General features: G+C 35.4%; 1 pseudogene; it reads right to left on the bottom strand.

Annotated features, from left to right (window-relative positions):
- Nucleotides 1–1,489: 1,489 nt before the first annotated feature.
- On the bottom strand, nucleotides 1,490–19,494 carry LOC115834300 (annotated as a pseudogene).
- Between the last annotated feature and the right edge of the window lie 1,701 nt (nucleotides 19,495–21,195).

Genomic DNA, 21,195 nt, shown 5'->3' with positions numbered 1-21,195 from the left:
AACACATTTACACTGCTGGTGGGAATGCAAACTAGTACAACCACTATGGCAAACAATAACTAAAAGTAGAACTGCCATTTGATCCAGCAATTATGTTGTTGGACGTCTATCCAGAGGAAAATAGTCATTATATGAAAAAAGACCCATACACATACATGTTTATAGCAGCACAATTCACAATTGCAAAACTGTGGAACCAGCCTAGATTCCCATCAACCAATGGGTGGATAAAGAAAATGTGATATATATATATATATATATATGTGTGTGTGTGTGTGTGTGTGTTTGTATACACATACATACACATATATATGTATATATATATGTGTATATATGTGTGTGTGTATATATATATTATATATATATCACATTTACTTTATCCACCCATTGGGGAATATATATATAAATACTACTCAGCCTCAAAGGGACAAAATAAACCTGGATGGAGTTGGAGACCATTATTCTAAGTGAAGTAATTCAGGAATATAAAACCAAACAATGTATGTTCTCACTTATAAGTGGGACCTAAGCTATTAGGACACAAAGGCATAAGAATGATATAATGGACTCTCGGAAATCAGAGGGAAGGGCAGGAGGGAGGTGAGGATAAAACACTACACATTGGATATAGTGAGTAATTGATGCACCAAAATCTGCAAAATCACCACTAAAGAGCTTATCCATGTAACCAAAAACTAACTGTCGCCGAAAAAACTATTGAAATAACTAAAAAAAGAAAGAATAAGAAAAGGAGGAATATTTTTAAATGACCAGAAAAATAGAATAGGCTCAAAAAACCAAACATATTGTAAAATTAGTTCATTTTGTAGTAGAAACCAGGTAGGAGTTGCTTTATTTCTAATTCCACATACTTCCCACTGGGAATGACTGAAGCTCTAAAATGGTAAGCATTTTATCATATCTTTAGGAAAAAAAGTGACACTGAAGCTGGAGGCACAATAAAAGCAAGCAGCGCTACTTATCTCAAAAATCAAGAGGAAGAGAGAGACTTTTTATACAATTTGATTATTTAATAGTTTCCTCAGAGACAATTAAAACAACACAATCCTGCATGAAATGAATCCAAAGTATGCTGAGTATATGCAAAACAGTATTGATACCATCAGTGGACTTCTTAATGTTCTTGTGTCCATGTACAATGTGTAACCTGTAGTTAAGCTCAGTAAATTTTTTTCATGTAAACTGTGAATTAGAACAATAAATTTCAATATGAGCTCAATTTCAATATAAGTTCATATGGCTTTATATAATTTTTGTTTTCCCTAATGTTTTCCTCCTTGACATGAAATATTTCTAATGGTTTAACAGGTACTAAATCTCTAAAAACCAAATTTTTGACTTGACAAGGCAAGTTTTGAAAGATGTTTTGTCAAAAGAAGAAAGGAATCTTGTATCACAACCTCTTCTTTTTGTAATAAACTGAAGGAGTCTCATTTATCAGGTTTCCAGCTTCCAGCCTCAGACGTAATTAATCTCTTTTTCCCTTCTTGCCTGTTCTAACAAACTTCCAACACAAAACAGACATTTTGTGATGATGAATATCACAGTTGCCACACGGCCAGCAGGAGGCCCAATCACATCCAAAGAGTGGTACTGGAACCAGGTGAGGTCGTGGGCTGCAACCCGAAGGTGTTTGGCTCCTTTATGGCGCATGACAAACTCAATCCAGAAGACTGCTCGATCCAGAGGCTTCACTGGTTGATCATGATGAATTCTTGATAATTCATAGCATTCTCTTTATATCTAAATGATAAACATACAGGTATCAACATTGAAAGTAAGTTAATTTGGCCGCACGCGGAGGCTCACGATGGTAATCCCAGTACTTTGGGAGGCCGAGACAGGCAGATCACGAGGTCAAGAGATCAAGACCATCCTGGCTAAACACGGCGAAACCCCGTCTCTAGTAAAAATACAAAAAAAAATAAAATAAAAATTCCCCAGGCATGGTGGCACATGCCTGTAGTACCAGCTACTTGGGAGGCTGAGGCTGAGGCAAGAGAATCTCTTGAACCCAGGAGGTTACAGTGAGCCAAGATCGCACCACTGCACTCCAGCCTGGTGACAGAGTGAGACCTCCTCTCAAAAAAAAAAGTAAGTTAATTTGCCTGAGCATATCAAGTCCATGAAAGGTTTTTAAAGTGTCATATGATTCAAAGTAAATGTAATAGAATTGACATAGAATTTGTGTATTTTTAATTTGAGTCATCATAGAACGTTTGGCTTTTAAATTGGATCTCATAAGTGACAAATATTTTTAAAGTAAAAATGGAAAGTTCAGGTGAGAAAGTTAATTATTTGATGCAGAGAATATATGAGCAATTTTATTTTTTTATTTTTTTATTTTTAGTTGTTGTGAGTACATAGTAGGTGTGTATATTTATGAGGTAAATGAGATATTTTGATACAGGCTGCAATGTGAAATAATCACATTATGAAGAAAAGGGTACCCATTGCTTAAGCATTTATTCTTTGTGTTATGAAATATACAGTTACACTCCTCTAGGTCTCAAACAGGCATATAAAATCATGCTCAGCATCATGAACCATTTTAAGTGGTGAAAGATATATAGTTAAAATGCAATTTGAGAATTATCATCTTTAAGTTTCTAGAGACAAATTGTGCCATGTGGGTGAAATGCCTCATAGCCACGAGCTCTGCTCCTATTCTGATCTTTTGTGCCTACTGTTCCCACCCAGTAGCCAGAATCATTATTTTTGAAATTAAAAGTCAGATTATGACACTGCCCTGATTAAGACTTTTGCCTGACTTGTCATCATATCAAATAAAATCTGACTCTGTTATTTGGTCCTCAGGATCCTCCTTTATCAGACACTGGCAAGCTCTTCTCCAAACACTGCCATGCACTCTAGGTCTAGGGACATTGGCCTTACGTTTTTCTTTAAGCTCCATCTCAGCACCTTATACATTGTGTCCCCTCTACCCACGCTTGGAGTATTCTTTCTTGCAACAACCCAAGGCATGATTCTATCTCTTTTTGAGGCAACCCTCTAAATGTTACCGATAAGAGAGGCTTTCCCTGGCCACACTATGATAGAACCCCTAGGATTTCCTCTATTTTTTTGTGCTTATTTTGAAATTATTTGATGCCTAGAATCTTAAAATACATTATACGTCTTCTAAAATACACATTTAAGTATAAACACATAAAATAAATGTACATACACTAAGTGAAACAGCTCTAAAAGGTAAGATCATCTTAAACATTATTTTGAAGTGAAGGTACCAATTTACCTGTCTCTCAGATCATATAGAGACAAATAAAATATGGCATACCCATATTATAAATATATTGCTGTAAAAAGAAATGAAATGTTAATACACACAACATAAATAAAGTTAAAAACCATAAAAACAACAAAAATTGTACTTGGTAAAAGAAGTAATTTACACAACGTCATAAATTGTATCATTCAATTTATATGAAATATGTAGAGAGAATAATCATAGAGAAGGAAAACAAATTGGTGTTAGCCTAGGGCTAAGGGGTCATGGGAAGTGATTTCTGTACCATTATGGTTACTTTTATGTTGATAAAAATGTTCTAAATTATATAATGGTGATGGCTTCATGATTGTAAGCATACTAATACATTTGTATTTTATACTTTAAGTAGGTGGGTTTTATACTATAGAAATTAAATTTAATTATCGAGTCTGTTACAATAATGATAATAAAAATAAATTTTTCAGTAAGAAAACAGATATACTTTGAGACATTTTAGATATTGAATTAAAGTATTTTATTATATTACTTCAACTTTATCTTTCCTTCCTACCATGGATTGATTATGTCGAATTTATTTTAAAATGTTTCTTATTTACATCACTTTAAAATTATTTTTGTGTAGGAAAATTATTTTAATAATTGGTTATTCATTAAATGTATGTGGTTCAAATAAAATTTTTAAATAACCACTCAAAAATAAAAGCAGATTTCAGATTGTTTAAATCATTAAATTCTTTCAAATCAGTCTCTTATAAAAAGGATAAAAGTCATACTCACTATTGACAAGAGAAACTATCTATAAATACCACCGAGTAAAAAAAAAGTTATACTCACAAAGGATCATTAATTACTGTCTTCAGTGCATTGAGTAAGTCTGTACTTGACATTGTGTTGAAGTCCAAATAACAGCTGCACCCTTGGCCTTCATGTGTGCAATGTTATCAGGTTGATCTGCAAACAATGGAACGCCCCACCATAGGGATTCCATGGTAGATCGCCTCGTAGACGCCATTGGCTCCACATGAGTTATAAAAGCTCTGGTTTTTGGATGACCTAGGATTGATGAATTTTAGCAAAATTATTCATAGGAATAAAATGAGAAATGCACAATAGAAGAATCTGAATGTGACAGTGTTTCTAGATAACACACTGAACTGAATTCAAGTTGCTTTTCAGACTTCAGAAGAAGGAGCACCTACTTCTGCTGGAGATGTAAATGAAGGCTATGTGGTGTGTTTAACTTCAGACTGAAAAAATTAATACAAGATTACCAGTTGAACTAACAAAAAAGTGCAATTTAGATAAGGAAATATAATGTGCAAAAAGAAAAAAGCACAGAAAAGGGATGGGCACGTAAGAATATGATCTTGTTTTTTTTGTTTTTGTTTTTTTTAATGGAGACGGAGTCTCCCTCTGTCGCCCAGGCTGGAGTGCAGTGGTGCAATCTCGGCTCACTGCAATCTCCACCTCCCGGATTCAGGCAATTCTCCTACTCAGCCTTCTGAGTAGCTGGGACCACAGGGGCAAACAGCCATGCCTAGTTAATTTTCTGTATTTTAATAGAGATGGAGTTTCACCATATTGCCCAGGATGGTCTCGAGCTCCTGAGCTCAGTCAATCCACCCACATCAGCCTCCCAAAGTGCTAGGATTACAGGCGTGAGACACTGTGCCCAGCCAGAATGTGTTCTCTTAAGTACGGTCATGCAGTGGGATATGTGGGGTGTGCAAAGCAGCAGGCAGTGAGGTGTTGGTGGTGCTAGAATTGAGGAAAGACAGGTCACATTTCATTATGAAATGTGTCATCACTTTTTGGTTAAGATTAGGTACTTAATCCTACAGAAAATGCAGTGTCCCTGGTGATAGCAGAAGAGCTGTTATTTTAGTGACATTTGAAATAACCCTACAGAAGAAGAAAGAACAGGTGTAAATTAGTAGAAATATGAGAAAGGAAGACACCCAGGAAGTGATAGAACAATTCTGTGAGAGGTAATAACACCTGAAATAAGGATACTCTGATCATAAAGAATGTGGGTGCATATCATAAAATGCCAACAATTGTTGTTTATTCTTTTCACCCTAGGACTGGAAAATACATATATAGAAGTTTCATTTTATTTTTAAGTTTTGCATAACAAATGTTCACTAGACTTGTTTCAATATGACTATTAACACTTTAATAATCTGTTACTAATATGTTCAATATTTGTTCTCCAAAGGCTTACCAAGAAGATCGTTCTGGGGTATCCACTTGTAAAGCTGAGTATTGAGTCCTAAGGTATCTGGTTTATTGCCATCAAATCTCCACAGAACCTGTTACAGTGAAGAAAATATCTTATTCCATGAGAGGAACTCAAAAGTTATAGAATGTTAGAATGCTAAAGAGATTAACAATGAGAACAAATGATGTTAAGTAACAAGAACTACTTAGACTGATGTAAATGGAATACTCACATTTCATTTCCTTAATTTTATAATGAGTTAGGTATATAAGGAAATTATGATTTTTCAAAATAGTAGCTTAGACAAATAAGATTATCAATGAAAAGTTCAAGTATTTAAAAAATAGTTACACTTTTCAAAAGAAAACCTATATGTGGCAAACCTCATATGGAAAAAAGCTTAACATCACTGGCCAAAACCACAAACAGATACCATCTCACACCAGTCAGAATGGCCGTTATTAAAAACTCAAAAAATAACAGATGCTTGTGATGTTGTATAGAAAAGAAATGTTTATACTCTGTTGGAGGGAGAGTAAGTTCAACCATTGTGGAAGACAGCACGGCGATTCCTCAAAATCCTAGAGGCAGAAATACCATTCAACCCAGCAATCCCATTACTGGTTATGTATCCAAAGGACTATAAATTAGAGCATGCACACATATGTTCATTACAGCACTATTCATCCTAGCAAAGACATGAATCAATCTAAATGCCCATCAGTGATGGACTGGATAAAGAAAATGTGGTATATCTACATGGTGAAATATTATGTAGCCATAAAAAAGAACAAGATCATGTCTTTTGCAGGAACATAAGTGTGCTGCAGTCCATTATCCTTAGCAAACAAACACAGGAACAGAAATCCAAATACCACATGCCCTCACTTATAAGTGGAAGCTAAAAGATGAGAACACATGAACATACAGAGAGGAACAACATAAATTGGGGCTTACTGGAGTGTGAGGGTTGAGAGGAGAGAAAGGATCAGGAAAAATAACTAAAAGGTACTAGTCTTACTACCTTCATGATGAAACAGTCTGTACAACAAACCCCCAAGACATAAGTTTGCCTATGTAACAAACCTCCTCATTTACCCTGAAATTAATGACATGATTGTATATCTAGAAACCCCATTGTCTCAGCCCAAAATCTCCTTAAGCTGATTAGCAACTTCAGCAAAGTCTCAGGATACAAAATCAATGTACAAAAATCACAAGCATTCTTGTACACCAATCACAGACAGAGAGCCAAATCATGAGTGAACTCCCATTCACAATTGCTTCAAAGAGAATAAAATACCTAGGGATCCAACTTACAGGGGATGTGAAGGACCTCTTCAAGGAGAATTACAAACCACTGCTCAATGAAATAAAAGAGGATACAAACAAATGGAAGAACATTCCATGCTCATGGGTTGGAAGAATCAATATCATGAAAATGGCCATACTGCCCAAGGTAATTTATAGATTCAATGCCATCTCCATCAAGCTACCAATGACTTTCTTCACAGAATTGGAAAAAACTACTTTAAAGTTCATATGGAACCAAAAAAGAGCCCACATCACCAAGTCAATCCTAAGCAAAAGAACAAAGCTGGAGGCATCACGCTACCTGACTTCAAACTATACTACAAGGCTACAGTAACCAAAACGGCATGGTACTGGTACCACAACAGAGACATAGATCAATGGAACAGAACAGAGCCCTCAGAAATGATGCCGCATATCTACAACTATCTGATCTTTGACAAACCTGACAAAAACAAGCAATGCGGAAAGGATTCCCTACTTAATAAATGGTGCTGGGAAAACTGGCTAGCCATATGTAGAAAGCTGAAACTGGATCCCTTCCTTACACCTTATACAAAATTAATTCAAGATGGATTAAAGACTTAAATGTTAGACCTAAAACCTTTCAAATCCTACAAGAAAACCTAGGCAATACCATTCAGGACATAGGCGTGGGCAAGGACTTCATGTCTAAACACCAAAAGCAATGGCAACAAAAGCCAAAATTGACAAATGGGATCTAATTAAACTAAAGAGCTTCTGCACAGCAAAAGAAACTACCATCAGAGTGAACAGGCAACCTACAGAATGGGAGAAAATTTTTTGCAACCTACTCATCTGACTAAGGGCTAATATCCAGAATCTACAATAAACTCAAACAAATTTACAAGAAAAAAACAAACAACCCCATCAAAAAGTGGGCAAAGGACACGAACAGACACTTCTCAAAAGAAGACATTTATGCAGCCAAAAACACATGAAAAATTGCTCATCATCACTGGCCATCAGAGAAATGCAAATCAAAACCACAATGAGATACCAGCTTACACCAGTTAGAATGGCCATCATTAAAAAGTCAGGAAACAACAGCTGCTGGAGAGGATGTGGAGAAATAAGAACACTTTTACACTGTTGGTGGGACCATAAACTAGTTCCACCATTGTGGAAGTCAGTGTGGCGATTCCTCAGGGATCTCGAACTAGAAATACCATTTGACCCAGCCATCCCATTACTGGGTATATACCCAAAGGACTATAAATCATGCTGCTATAAAGACACATGCACACGTATGTTTATTGCAGCACTAGTCACAATAGCAAAGACTTGGAACCAAACCAAATGTCCAACAACAATACACTGGATTAAGAAAATGTGGCACATATACACCATGGAATACTATGCAGCCATAAAAATGATGAGTTCATGTCCTTTGTAGGGACATGGATGAAACTGGAAAACACCATTCTCAGTAAACTTTCACAAGGACAAAAAACCAAACACTGCATGTTCTCACTCATAGGTGGGAATTGAACAATGAGAACTCATGGACACAGGAAGGGGAACGTCACACTCCGGGGCCTGTTGTGGGGTGTGGGGAGGGTGGAGGGACAGCATTAGGAGATATACCTAATGCTAAATGACGAGTTAATGGGTGCAGCAAACCAACATGGCACATGGATACATATGTAACAAACCTGCACATTGTACACATGTACCCTGAAACCTAAAGTATAATAATAAAATAAAATATAAAAAAAAATAAAAAAGTTAACAAATAAAATTTAATTTTAAAAACATAAAAATTTTTAATAATTATATGCAATACAAATTTTAGGTAGTCATAATTCTAGTGTGAAAAAGCACACAATTTACTAATGACCTACATGCTTATTTTGTGTTATATATTGTATGAGTTTTCATCTACCAAATTTAATATTAATTTATTCATTTTTTTGAACAATATAGGAAGTAGTTCACTTATATCTACTTGTCTATAAGTTGTTTTAAAAGAGTTTGATGTCTTTGATTGACAAAAATGCAAGTCTATGAAATAAGCCACCTGGAAGAGATCAATTAATGCTGCAAAGGTAGCATGTATAACTTCTTGGAAATTACAAATTATTAAGCACTACTTCCAAGAAAAATTTCAAGTGACAATTTTTGACACAAATTTAAAGTATTCTCAGTATTGCTAATTTTGGATATTTTTTCAGCATAGAAATGAGGAACCTATTGGTACCATAAGTAAAAATACAACTCTTGAATAAATTCAAAATTGTATTTTGCTGAATTTTGGTCAACTGATTGCTAACACTTAGACAGTGTGCTACAAAATTTTGACAACAGTGATTTATATGTTCTGCTACAGCCAAGATATTTTTATGTTTATGTTACTAATTTTGGAACCCCCAGGGAATCCTTATATCAAAAATAATTTACAGTGTTTAAGTTCTCTTTGTTACATCAGTGTTAAAGTAACTTTGAGTTTTTGGCAAAATATTAGCATAGGTCGTTACAAGAAGACTATCTCAGACAGGGAACTAAAAAGTAATTGACAAACACACATTTTATTCGATATAAAAGAAAATATGTTCCTACTACGTTCTATGGAGGGGGCATCTGAACCTGTTCCCCTGCCTGGCTTCCTTCTGCTTGAATCCTTCCTATATTTCATTCTGCTGCCTCCACTGGGAGGAATTGTTAATCTCATAGTACAGCGTCCTTGTGGGGCCACATTTTATACTACACAGGGTCCACCCTCAGAGAAGGATCCATCTCCACCCTTTCTATTTCATCTTCTTACTTCAGACATTAGCTGGGCCCAGTCCAGCAAGGCAGGCTGCTTTTTCTCATTCTCCAAATCGGCCTGGCTGTGTGGGTCCTTATATTAGTTGTCTGACAGCCTAGGCCGTCCTTTCTCTGAATAGTACCCTGAATATCACTCAAATAGGCCTACTCCAAAAGGCACAGAAAGTACATGAGGCTGGGTAACATGGAAACACCATACTGCAGGATGCATGCAGCCTTTTTGAAATCCCTGCTATTGTTATTGTGCTAGTGAAGTTACTCACTAAAATGTAATGTTTTCTAACATCTGTAGGGTGTACAGTGCCCTCCGGAATTCTTAAACAAAAGGATCAAATCACAGGGGCAGAATTTGATGATAGCTCTTACCTGACCCCAATATCATGATGATACCAAATCTTTACCTGCAACTCTTAATTATATTTATTCCTGATCACGATATTAATGCCAAATTAATTACCAGTGAATAACACCCTCTGTATTACTTTAGCATCTTCCATATATATTTTTGATTTTGAATTAATATCTGAGATAATTAGTGCTTTCCAGCAGCTAAATTTATAGGCAGGAAGTTTCCACAATTGGATTCTTTACAAATTTTAATAGCCTCTTTCAGTAGTTTTTCACAACTTTAAGACATTTCATCTTACCTTTTGTGGGATCTGGGCAAGGGCTGTTGCAATTACATTGGCCCTTTCTTCTGACATGTTACTGACCATTGACCCCAGAGAAAACACCACAACACCATTTTCTCCAGAGCTTTGGACAAACTCTTCAATTTCCTGTGAAAAAAGAATGTGTTCCATCATAATAGATTATCAGCACAGCAAGCACTGTGGAAGAATTGGTATAAAAACTGAAAAGAGAAAATCAACTATTATCAGGAATTATTGGAGTAAAGGATGTTTTTTGACCGACTCAGTTACTCAGTTTTTTTTTGCAAGATGTATAATGTGAGATAGGTTGCCTCTGTTAAGGGTATTTGTGTAAATATGCGTGTGTATGCATGTTTGTGTGTGTGTGTGTGTGTGTGTGTGAAAGAAAGAAATGAAATAGAGCTATTACATAGTATTTGGGGAAGTACCAAAACTCTTCATTTATAGTATCATAATTACTAATATAGGCTCTTTAAAGTGGCACCACTTGGCTTTAATGCTATGTTGTTGTTCTGCTAAATCACATATGCTTATTTTTGGCAGGTTTTCTGTAGAATTATTTTAGTTGGAAGTCATTAGTGGTTGACTTCTCTGACTACAAGCACTAAGGAAAAGTTCCTCACAGCTGGGATTATGTAAATCTACATTTATCTTACTCTATAATCTTTTACACTTCACTTAATGTTTGTCAGAGTTTTCCAGTCTTTTTCCAAAAAAGAAAAAACAGTAACTGTAAAAGGTGGTGCTTAAAAATCACTGACATTCTGGAGTCTGCTATTGTGGTTTGGAATTTCTATGAATAAATTCTAAGAGTCTCATTTATAATACAGAATTGTACAGTATATAGTTAAATAATTGAATGATCGTATTTTTCAGGTTATTGTTTAGGTGGAGCACCTATTGCCCTGAAATCACACTGTTAAATTGATGTGCTATTTATAACTGCATGGAGGAGCTCTCATCATCACTTTGTTGTGTCTCAGAGGCAGTAGCACTTGCACGAGAATGCAAGAGACTGCCAGGCCTTTCTGCAGAGGAGATTTGGTCACCCTCTTGAGTAGCTCACTCACACTACATAAAAATCTTAGTGAGGGGATATCACCACCAATCCCACAGAAATACAATCTACCATCAGAGAATACTACAAACACCTCTATGCAAATAAACTAGAAAATCTAGAAGAAATGGATAAATTCCTCGACAAATACAACCTCCCAAGACTAAACCAGGAAGAAGTTGAATCTCCGAATAGACCAATAACAGGTTCTGAAATTGTGGCAATAATCAATAGCTTACCAACGAAAAAGACTCCAGGACCTGATGGATTCACAGCCGAATTCTACCAGAGGTACAAGGAGGAACTGGTACCATTCCTTCTGAAACTATTCCAATCGATAGAAAAAGAGGGAATCCTCCCTAACACATTTTATGAAGCCAGCATCGTCCTGATACCAAAGCCTGGCAGAGACATAACAAAAAAAGAGAATTTCAGACCAATATCCTTGATGAACATTGATGCAAAAATCCTCAATAATATACTGGCAAACCGAATCCAGCATCACATCAAAAAGCTTATCCACCATAATCAAGTGGGCTTCATCCCTGGGATGCAAGGCTGGTTCAACATACGCAAATCAATAAATGTAATCCAGCCTATAAACAGAACCAAAGACAAAAACCACATGATTTTCTCAATAGATGCAGAAAAGGCCTTTGACAAAATTCAACAACCCTTCATGCTAAAAACTCTCAATCAATTAGGTATTGATGGGACGTATCTCAAAATAATAAGAGCTATATACGACAAACCCACAGCCAATATCATACTAAATGGGCCAAAACTGGAAGCATTCCCTCTGAAAACTGGCACAAGACAGGGATGCCGTCTCTCACCGCTCCTATTCAACATAGTGCTGGAAGTTCTGGCCAGAGCAATCAGGCAGGAGAAGGAAATAAAGGGTATTCAATTAGGAAAAGAGGAAGTCAAATTGTCCCTGTTTGCAGATGACATGATTGTATATCTAGAAACCCCATTGTCTCAGCCTAAAATCCCCTTAAGCTGATTAGCAACTTCAGCAAAGTCTCAGGATACAAAATCAATGTACAAAAATCACAAGCATTCTTGTACACCAATCACAGACAAACAGAGAGCCAAATCATGAGTGAACTCCCATTCACAATTGCTTCAAAGAGAATAAAATACCTAGGAATCCAACTTACAAGGATGTGAAGGACCTCTTCAAGGAGAACTACAAACCACTGCTCAATGAAATAAAAGAGGATACAAACAAATGGAAGAACATTCCATGCTCATGGGTTGGAAGAATCAATATTGTGAAAATGGCCATACTGCCCAAGGTAATTTATAGATTGAATGCCATCCCCATCAAGCTACCAATGACTTTCTTCACAGAATTGGAAAAAATACTTTAAAGTTCATATGGACCAAAAAAGAGCCCACATTGCCAAGTCAATCCTAAGCCAAAAGAACAAAGCTGGAGGCATCACGCTACCTGACTTCAAACTATACTACAAGGCTACAGTAACCAAAACGCATGGTACTGGTACCACAACAGAGACATAGATCAATGGAACAGAACAGAGCCCTCAGAAATGATGCCGCATATCTACAACTATCCGATCTTTGACAAACCTGACAAAAACAAGAATGGGGAAAGGATTCCCTATTTAATAAATGGTGCTGGGAAAACTGGCTAGCCATATGTAGAAAGCTGAAACTAGATCCCTTCCTTACACCTTATACAAAAATTAATTCAAGATGGATTAAAGACTTACATGTGAGACCTAAAACCATTAAAATCCTACAAGAAAACCTAGGCAATACCATTCAGGACATAGGCGTGGGCAAGGACTTCATGTCTAAAACACCAAAAGCAATGGCAACAAAAGCCAAAATTGACAAATGGGATCTATTAAACTAAAGAGCTTCTGCACAGCAAAGAAACTACCATCAGAGTGAACAGGCAACCTACAGAATGGGAGAAAATTTTTGCAACTTACACATCTGACAAAGGGCTAATATCCAGAATCTACAATGAACTCCAACAAATTTACAAGAAAAAAACAAACAACCCCATCAAAAAGTGGGCAAAGGACATGAACAGACACTTCTCAAAAGAAGACATTTATGCAGCCAAAAAACACATGAAGAAATGCTCATCATCACTGGCCATCAGAGAAATGCAAATCAAAACCACAGTGAGATACCATCTCACACCAGTTAGAATGGCCATCATTAAAAAATCAGGAAACAGGTGCTGGAGAGGATGTGGAGAAATAGGACACTTTTACACTGTTGGTGGGACTGTAAACTAGTTCAACCATTGTGGAAGACAGTGTGGTGACTCCTCCGGGATCTAGAACTAGAAATACCATTTGACCCAGCCATCCCATTACTGGGTATATACCCAAAGGACTATAAATCATGCTGCTATAAAGACACATGCACACGTATGTTTATTGCGGCACTATTCACAATAGCAAACAGTTGGAACCAACCCAAATGTCCAACAATAATAGACTGGATTAAGAAAATGTGGCACATATACACCAGGAATACTATGCAGCCATAAAAAATGATGAGTTCATGTCCTTTGTAGGGACATGGATGAAACTGGAAAACATCATTCTCAGTAAACTATCGCAAGGACAAAAAACCAAACACCGCATGTTCTCACTCATAGGTGGGAATTGAACAATGAGAACTCATGGACACAGGAAGGGGAACATCACACTCTGGGGACTGTTGTGGGGTTGGGGGAGCGGGGAGGGACAGCATTAGGAGATATACCTAATGCTAAATGATGAGTTAATGGGTGCAGGAAATCAACATGGCACGTGGATACATATGTAACAAACCTGCAGATTGTGCACATGTACCCTAAAACCTGAAGTATAATAATAATAAAAAAAAATCTTAGTGAAGATGTACTTGGCTGGAATTTATTGAGAATCATTCTGACTCGTGTTCCCCAATCTATGCCAATTTTTAAAGTTAATTGATTTCAGATATAATCATTAGGGTAAAACTTTCTCTTAAGTGTTCTTTACAAAACAAAGAAAAAAATTCCAAATGTTTATTTGCAGACCACATATGGCTGAGTATTTTTAAAAACATGAGTTTTAATCTTAAGACATTAGTGTTAATGATGTCACAGTCGTTGTAGTACTATTCCAGGTAATACATGGCATAGCCAGGTATTATGTGTGATTGCAGTTACCTGTAGCTCCATTCGATGTAACTTATGTTCAGTGTTTTGTCTCAGTGGTTTGATGCTCAGAGCCTTCTTCATCCACCCAGTGTTAAACTAATATAACCACTGTTTACAGATTCATTATTGATGTGGACTAATTGCTTCCCTTTCTGTGACAACTTAAAAAAATACTATTTATGTAAGGAATTTTATAAAAGTATTAAAAGTTCTAAAAAGAAAATAAGTGTTTTTTATAAAATTTCTGTCTAGAGATATTATCATGGTAAACTATGTAGTTTTCATTATGGCTTTTGTTCTATTTTTATAGCTCAATGTACACTTGTGACATTTATTTAGACAATTTTGTTCTTATTGTATATACTTTTCCTCCTACAAAAAAAGTGTCATCTTGTAATATTTATAATTTTCTATCTCACTTTACTTGTATTATAGCTGACTGTAATTGACTATTTTATTGATAAAGTTATAATGCTACAGTATGCAACTAGGTTTTTAATTATTCCTTCATTTAAGATGTTTGATTACTTGCAATGTTTTTCTTATGAATATTTTCCATAAATATTAAAGATGGATATCTTGTTTTTCTTCTCTCTGTATGATTTCATGTAAATATATTGTAAAACCGACTGCTAGATGCATTTTTAACACTTGATACATTTGCCAAGTGTCCTTTTCTCTTAAAATATACATAAATTATCTGAGAATCTAATATTTAATTGAATAGAAAGAAACTTGGGTTTACCATTATTTTACATAATAAACAATTAGAAAATGGGTTTCACAACCACTGACTTGCATTCAAAGCTTTCTTCAAGTTAATAACAACAGCTAGTATTAGTAATTAACACTATTGCACTACTAGTCATCCTTTTTCTTGTCCTTCTACACCTCCTATTTTCTTACCCTCCTACTGGCACTGTCAGTTTCCCTTAATGTGAGTGGGGAAATCTTTCAAGAGTAGGATAGGGTGGGACAGAATTTCCATTAGTCTCACCTCAGCTTTTGTCTTTTTAGAAATTTACCATACAAAGCCCATAAAATTTGCATTCAACATAGATATTAAATTTTAACCATGGAATAAAATATCAGTATCATGTTGCTGCTAATAAGGAGGTAGACAAAAATGATCTCTCAAGAGATTACATAATAATGTAATAAAGAATGTTTACTTTCTACCTATTTCTTAGAACTGTGATATCAATTTAAAATATATGAGGTTCTTATGTTTCTTCATAAAGAATATAATGTTCTATGATGACAGAATTCTTTTCTTATTGTAAACTGAGGGCACTATTCAGATACGAGTGTTAGAAATTATTTGGTATTTATTATACATGCGTTGTTCATTTTTTCTGTGCTTCTCTATCAAGCAGCTATGATGTTGAGACACAAGTCACCCCAGGAAGGTTTACTGGGTTGCTTGTCTTAAGGCAGAAAACACCTGCTCTAATAGGGTATGTCTATGCTAAGATGTAAACCTCTGGAATCTCAATGCAGAATGATGTAAACGTTTGAATAAAATCAAGTGAACACTGGGTCTTGCTTCAAACATTATTAGAATAACACATTTATATTGTTAAGGCATTATTTTCTTATAAGTTAGAATACTGGTGAAGATCCTTATCACTTATGGTAGAATTTTACAATTTGAGCTTGCTCATCTTACTGTCAGAACTGATATGTCTTCTTTTAATCAAGTCCACAAGGTAGCTGTGATATAGAAGACAGGTAGGACTTTGTTAGAGAATGCAATCTTGAAATACTGAATAATTAGTTTCCATTAAACGAGGAATGATATCTCAAGTGACTTACACATGTTAATTAGTAGTATTGTAATAACAAAAATAGCCATAATTGCAAAATTAATGACATTTCTGAATCACTAACTGTATGCCAGAGACATTTTAAGTGTTTTAATTGTATTAACTTTTTTCCACACAACACAGCATGAAGTTAGTAGTATTACTGCAAAAGTAGGCATAATTATTTCTATCCACTTTCTAGTTCACTTTTCATCATCTGCTACCTGAATTCATATAAAATTTTCTGAATGGTCGGATCTTTCCAGTCTGGCCCTTCTGCAATTTAATCTATTGAACATCTTGGAATCTTTTTTTAAATATAATCTCATCACATATTTTCTTTTCTTAACTCTTTTTAGTAGTTCCTAAATGTGCTTAACAAATATTTCAGTTCCTAAGGAGTATCTGGCTCTTATCTTGCCTGTCAGCATCATCTGATTCTTACTCAGTATCTCCCTTGCAAACTAAACTTTGAGTCTTGAGAACTGTCCTGAACACTTTACCCGCTTTTCTTTTTGTTTTTTTTTTCTCTCCCTCATTCTTTCACCTATTCCTGCATATTGTTCAGCTCTCCTCTAAATTATTAATATTGGTGACTCCAGGATACTCTCTATTATCTATACTGGAGGTTTCCTTAGCATTGGTTTTTCTCTGGAGATAATAGTTTTTACACAGTTTTTATTACTTGCATATATTCTATCTTTCAAAGTAGAATGTAATTTGTGTTGAGACAGAAACTGTGTCCGACACCCTTGCCTGTGGTGTGTGCTAATCTCTTTATAAATATTCTTTGAATGAATGGCCAGTACCTTCTTACATGTTGCATAATCAAAGCTTTAATTTACCAACCCTATTTGGAGTCTCTTTAGTGTGCCTCTTTATCCGTAATAATGATGAAATTCACAAACTTGTGATAGTATCAACATGTACGTGAGTTTTTAATTGGTATCTGCTTTACCTTCCTACTACCCATCTTTCTTCCAGTATAAATCAAACACTCTGAATGAATATAGAACCATTGGCACTGAAAATGCAAAGCAGACAAAACAAACAGTAGTAGTTTACCTTAGGTAGGGGTTTGGCAGGCTTGCAGTGGAGTCCTCCAACGAACTCAACATTTGGTAAGACTGGGTGAGGAAACTGAAAATCCCAGTAGTTTCGAATAAGCCATATTTCAGCTTTTGCCATTGTCTGGAATAATGTAGTGGGTCTTCCTGATTTGAAAAAAGAAAAGAAAAGTAGGTGACACAAGATAATTAGGTAATCTTCCAAAAGAAGTTAGAATAATGTAGGCAAAAATGTAGGCAAAGTGTTTGTGCTTTGAAATATATATACATGTGTTCATATATAGGCATAGTTTAATTTTTATGTATTATATATTTTGCCCATGGGTATTTACAAGAAAGACAAAGTGGTGAGAGAATCATGAGGGAAAAATACATCCTTTATGTCACATCAGTATATTCACAATCAGAAATAAGCCAAGGAGGATTAATCTCCATTTCTTTATTTTTTAAGCCTTCATAGTAGCAGATACACATATAAGCCACTCTTGGAGCTCCATTATCAATGAATTCTACTCTACCCACAAAAACAATTTTCTTAGAAATAATCCAATTTCCACAATTCATTTATCTAGTCTTCTTCAAGTGAACTATTGATTATTTTGAAATTATGGCTGAAATCCTTGTACCTACTACTGCTTTTGATTCATGCTAAGATCTTAATAATATTAGTTTGTAAGTATATTTGCAAATTACAGCTAGAAAATTTTGAGAACTTATTAAAATAGAAGTTTGTGTTCAACCTTAATTTGGCTCATATTTTAAATAAAGATGCATAGTTTCAAAAAAACTACACAGTTACAACCTAATGTTCACACTTCAACAAGATGATTGGCCTTAAAATGAATGGTTTCCAAACCTTTAGTGAAGGAGAATAGAAACATTGGAAACTTCAAATTATATGTATTGGTTTTTGATTCTGGAACGGAGACATTATTTCTCTCAACTGTAAAGGAAACCTCCTGGTAACATGGGTACATATTGCAATTACTAAATAAGGTGACTGAGGTATACAAGAAAAAACAATTTCTGCAATGTTAAGTAGATGGTTCTAGAAAAATGTGTAACTACTCAATCTACCAGTATGCATTCATCAAGTTGTTTCTTGATGAGTCTCACTTTTTTTAAGATAAAAAAAATGTATAATAAAATAAATGGGTGATTGCTTAAAGAAATCTAAGGTGCACTAATTTACAGGTTTATGACTTCCTGGAGTGTTCTGTATGGTTGATGGCCACAGGGTTTTAACCGATCCTATGATTTCCCTTTTCTATAGTGTTTGTGAGTTTGATAATCTTTTTCTTTCATTTGATAAATTCACTTACAAAAAGCCCCCACTACCCTGACTTTATGGCTTTATACAAGCTCAGATTCAAAGGCACAGGAAAGTTAGATCTCCATGCTACCAAGTGAAAAAATTACTTACCTAGAACTTTACTGTAAAATTGATCCCACTTCTTCATATCCCATACTTGGAACCAAAAGTCAAAATAAACTACATAGATCATATTTTTTACTCTCTCCATGAAAGTCATTTGATCACTTAATTCTGACATAACAACAGGCACATAGGAAGGAGGGAGCAGAAATCCTCCACTATGCTTTTCAATTGCGTAGCCAGGAGAGAAGCGGAGGCTGTAGACAAAGGGTATTTTAAGTAGCTCAGCCAGCAGCTCACCACAGGGGGAAATAGCATCTGCAAGAACAACATCAAATCTTGACTCCTGTAGTTTTTTCATAAGTTTCTTATTTGAAACCACATCTTGACAGAATTTTCTAATAATGTCACTATATGACCACATCATTTCTTGTACTTGTGAAAAATGTGGCCAAAATGTGTCTTTTGGAATGTCTGCCCATCTATTAACCAGTTGCATGATGATATCCTCAAACTCAGTTTCAGTTAAAGATGTAGGACAAACTTCAAATTTAAGAGCAGATGGGTTGTTGGGATCAGGAAGAATGGAAGTTGAATATGCCAATACAGTCACCTCATGACCTCTCTGGACAAGCTCATCCAGGATTGTCTTTATATTCATCCAATGGCTGAATTCTGTGGGCCACACCAGCACCTTTCCACAACTCCCAGAGCTAAAGTAACAGCTCAGCTGTATCAGCAGAAGAGCTGAAGTCCATTTCATAGACATCCTGATGCAATGCAATGCTTGTTTCCCAGTTGCTGCTCCTTTCTATCATTTCTCATGGTGACATCCAGTTTAAATCAGTCAAGAAGTTAAAATGTAACTTTTAAACTTCAAAGTAAATACATTATATTAACAGTCTGAACATGTGGATAACAAGGAGACAAATAAAAGGTAGAGGACCTGTTTACACAAGTGAGTTTATTTTCCTTTTCATATTTTTAAGTGCTATAATTCAGCTAATATCAGTGATCTTGTATGGACACATCACCTGACTCATGTAATATGTTTTAGAATAGTGTCCATAAGAGTAGCAGTGAAAGGCTCACGTTCCTGCAGTCTCTTTGACACAGAACTAAAGATAAAATGGCTAAAAATGGTTAAAAAACTTTTGTAAATTTGTTGAAATATAATTCAGATACCATACAAATTATCAATTATTGTGTAAAATTTAATGTTTCATAGTGTATTCACAGAATCGTGCATCTTCACAACGGTCAGTTTTGGAAAACTCTTATCTCCTAAAACTAAAGCCTGTACACTTTATCCTTTAACTCCTTACCCCTACTTTCTGCATGTGTCCTATCTTGGGCAAATGCTAATTGAATTTCTATCTCTATAGATTTGCCTATTCTAGACATTTTTTAATGCATGGAATCATACAATATGTGATCTTTTATGACTGGCTTATTTTACTTAGCATAATATTTTAAAGGTTAATTTATGATAGAACATTTATATGTTGATTGTTACTACCATCATGTATGATTTATACAGTTTCAAGATGAAACTATCCCTGTAGACTTTGTTGAATCAATCAAGGATAAAGGGAGGGGAAGAAATAAAAGTAAACCAAGCCTGCAGTACATTCACCAGACATCTTTCGGTTAGCTTGCTCTCTGACTCACTTCCTCATAGTTTTCTGGTTATCGTCTTATAATTATGCAGATACTGTTACAAGATTATAGTTCATTTTAACTGTTCTATAGATAATAACTTAAACATTTAGAAATGTTGTTTTCTCACCTTCAGGTCCAGCATACTGATGAAACTACTGACTCAGCTGGTCTGAAGGACCTCACTGATGCCAGCTAATCTGAAAGACTTCACTGATGCCAGGTGGTCTGAAGGTGCTCACAAAGAGCTGACTCACCAAAGAATGCAGTTTCCAAGTCCTGATGATTTTATCTCCATTATCCTGACTAATCTGTGACCCCAGTTTTTCAGTCCATCACTCTCTATTATCCCCTTAAAAACTCCAGCCCAGAAATCCTTGGGGAGGTAAGTTTGAGGGTCTCCAACTATCTTCTTGCTCTGTGCCCTGCAATTATTAAACTCTTTCTTTGCTGCAAAACATAACGCCTCAGTGTAATTGGTCTATTATTGTAAAGTGGGCATATGAACCTGTTGGCCCTATAACAAAGAATCCAGTGGAGGAAATAATGGCAAATATGGTGGAAATAGAAAGATAACTCAAATTAGAAGTGAAACTTGAAGATGTAACTACATTGCTACAATCTCGTGATAAAACAAATACATGAGGAGTTGCTTCTTATGGAAGAACAAAGAAAGTTGTTTCTTGAGATGGAATCTACTCCTGGTGAAGATTATGTAAACATTGTTGAAATGACAACAATGAATGTAGAATATGACTTAAACTTAGTGAATAAAACAGCATTACACTTTCAGATGTTTGATTCCATTTTC

Source organism: Nomascus leucogenys, unplaced genomic scaffold (genome assembly GCF_006542625.1).
Source record: "Nomascus leucogenys isolate Asia unplaced genomic scaffold, Asia_NLE_v1 001604F_30275_qpd_obj, whole genome shotgun sequence".
NCBI lineage: Eukaryota > Metazoa > Chordata > Mammalia > Primates > Hylobatidae > Nomascus > Nomascus leucogenys.
This window is presented reverse-complemented; position numbering and strand designations above follow the sequence as displayed.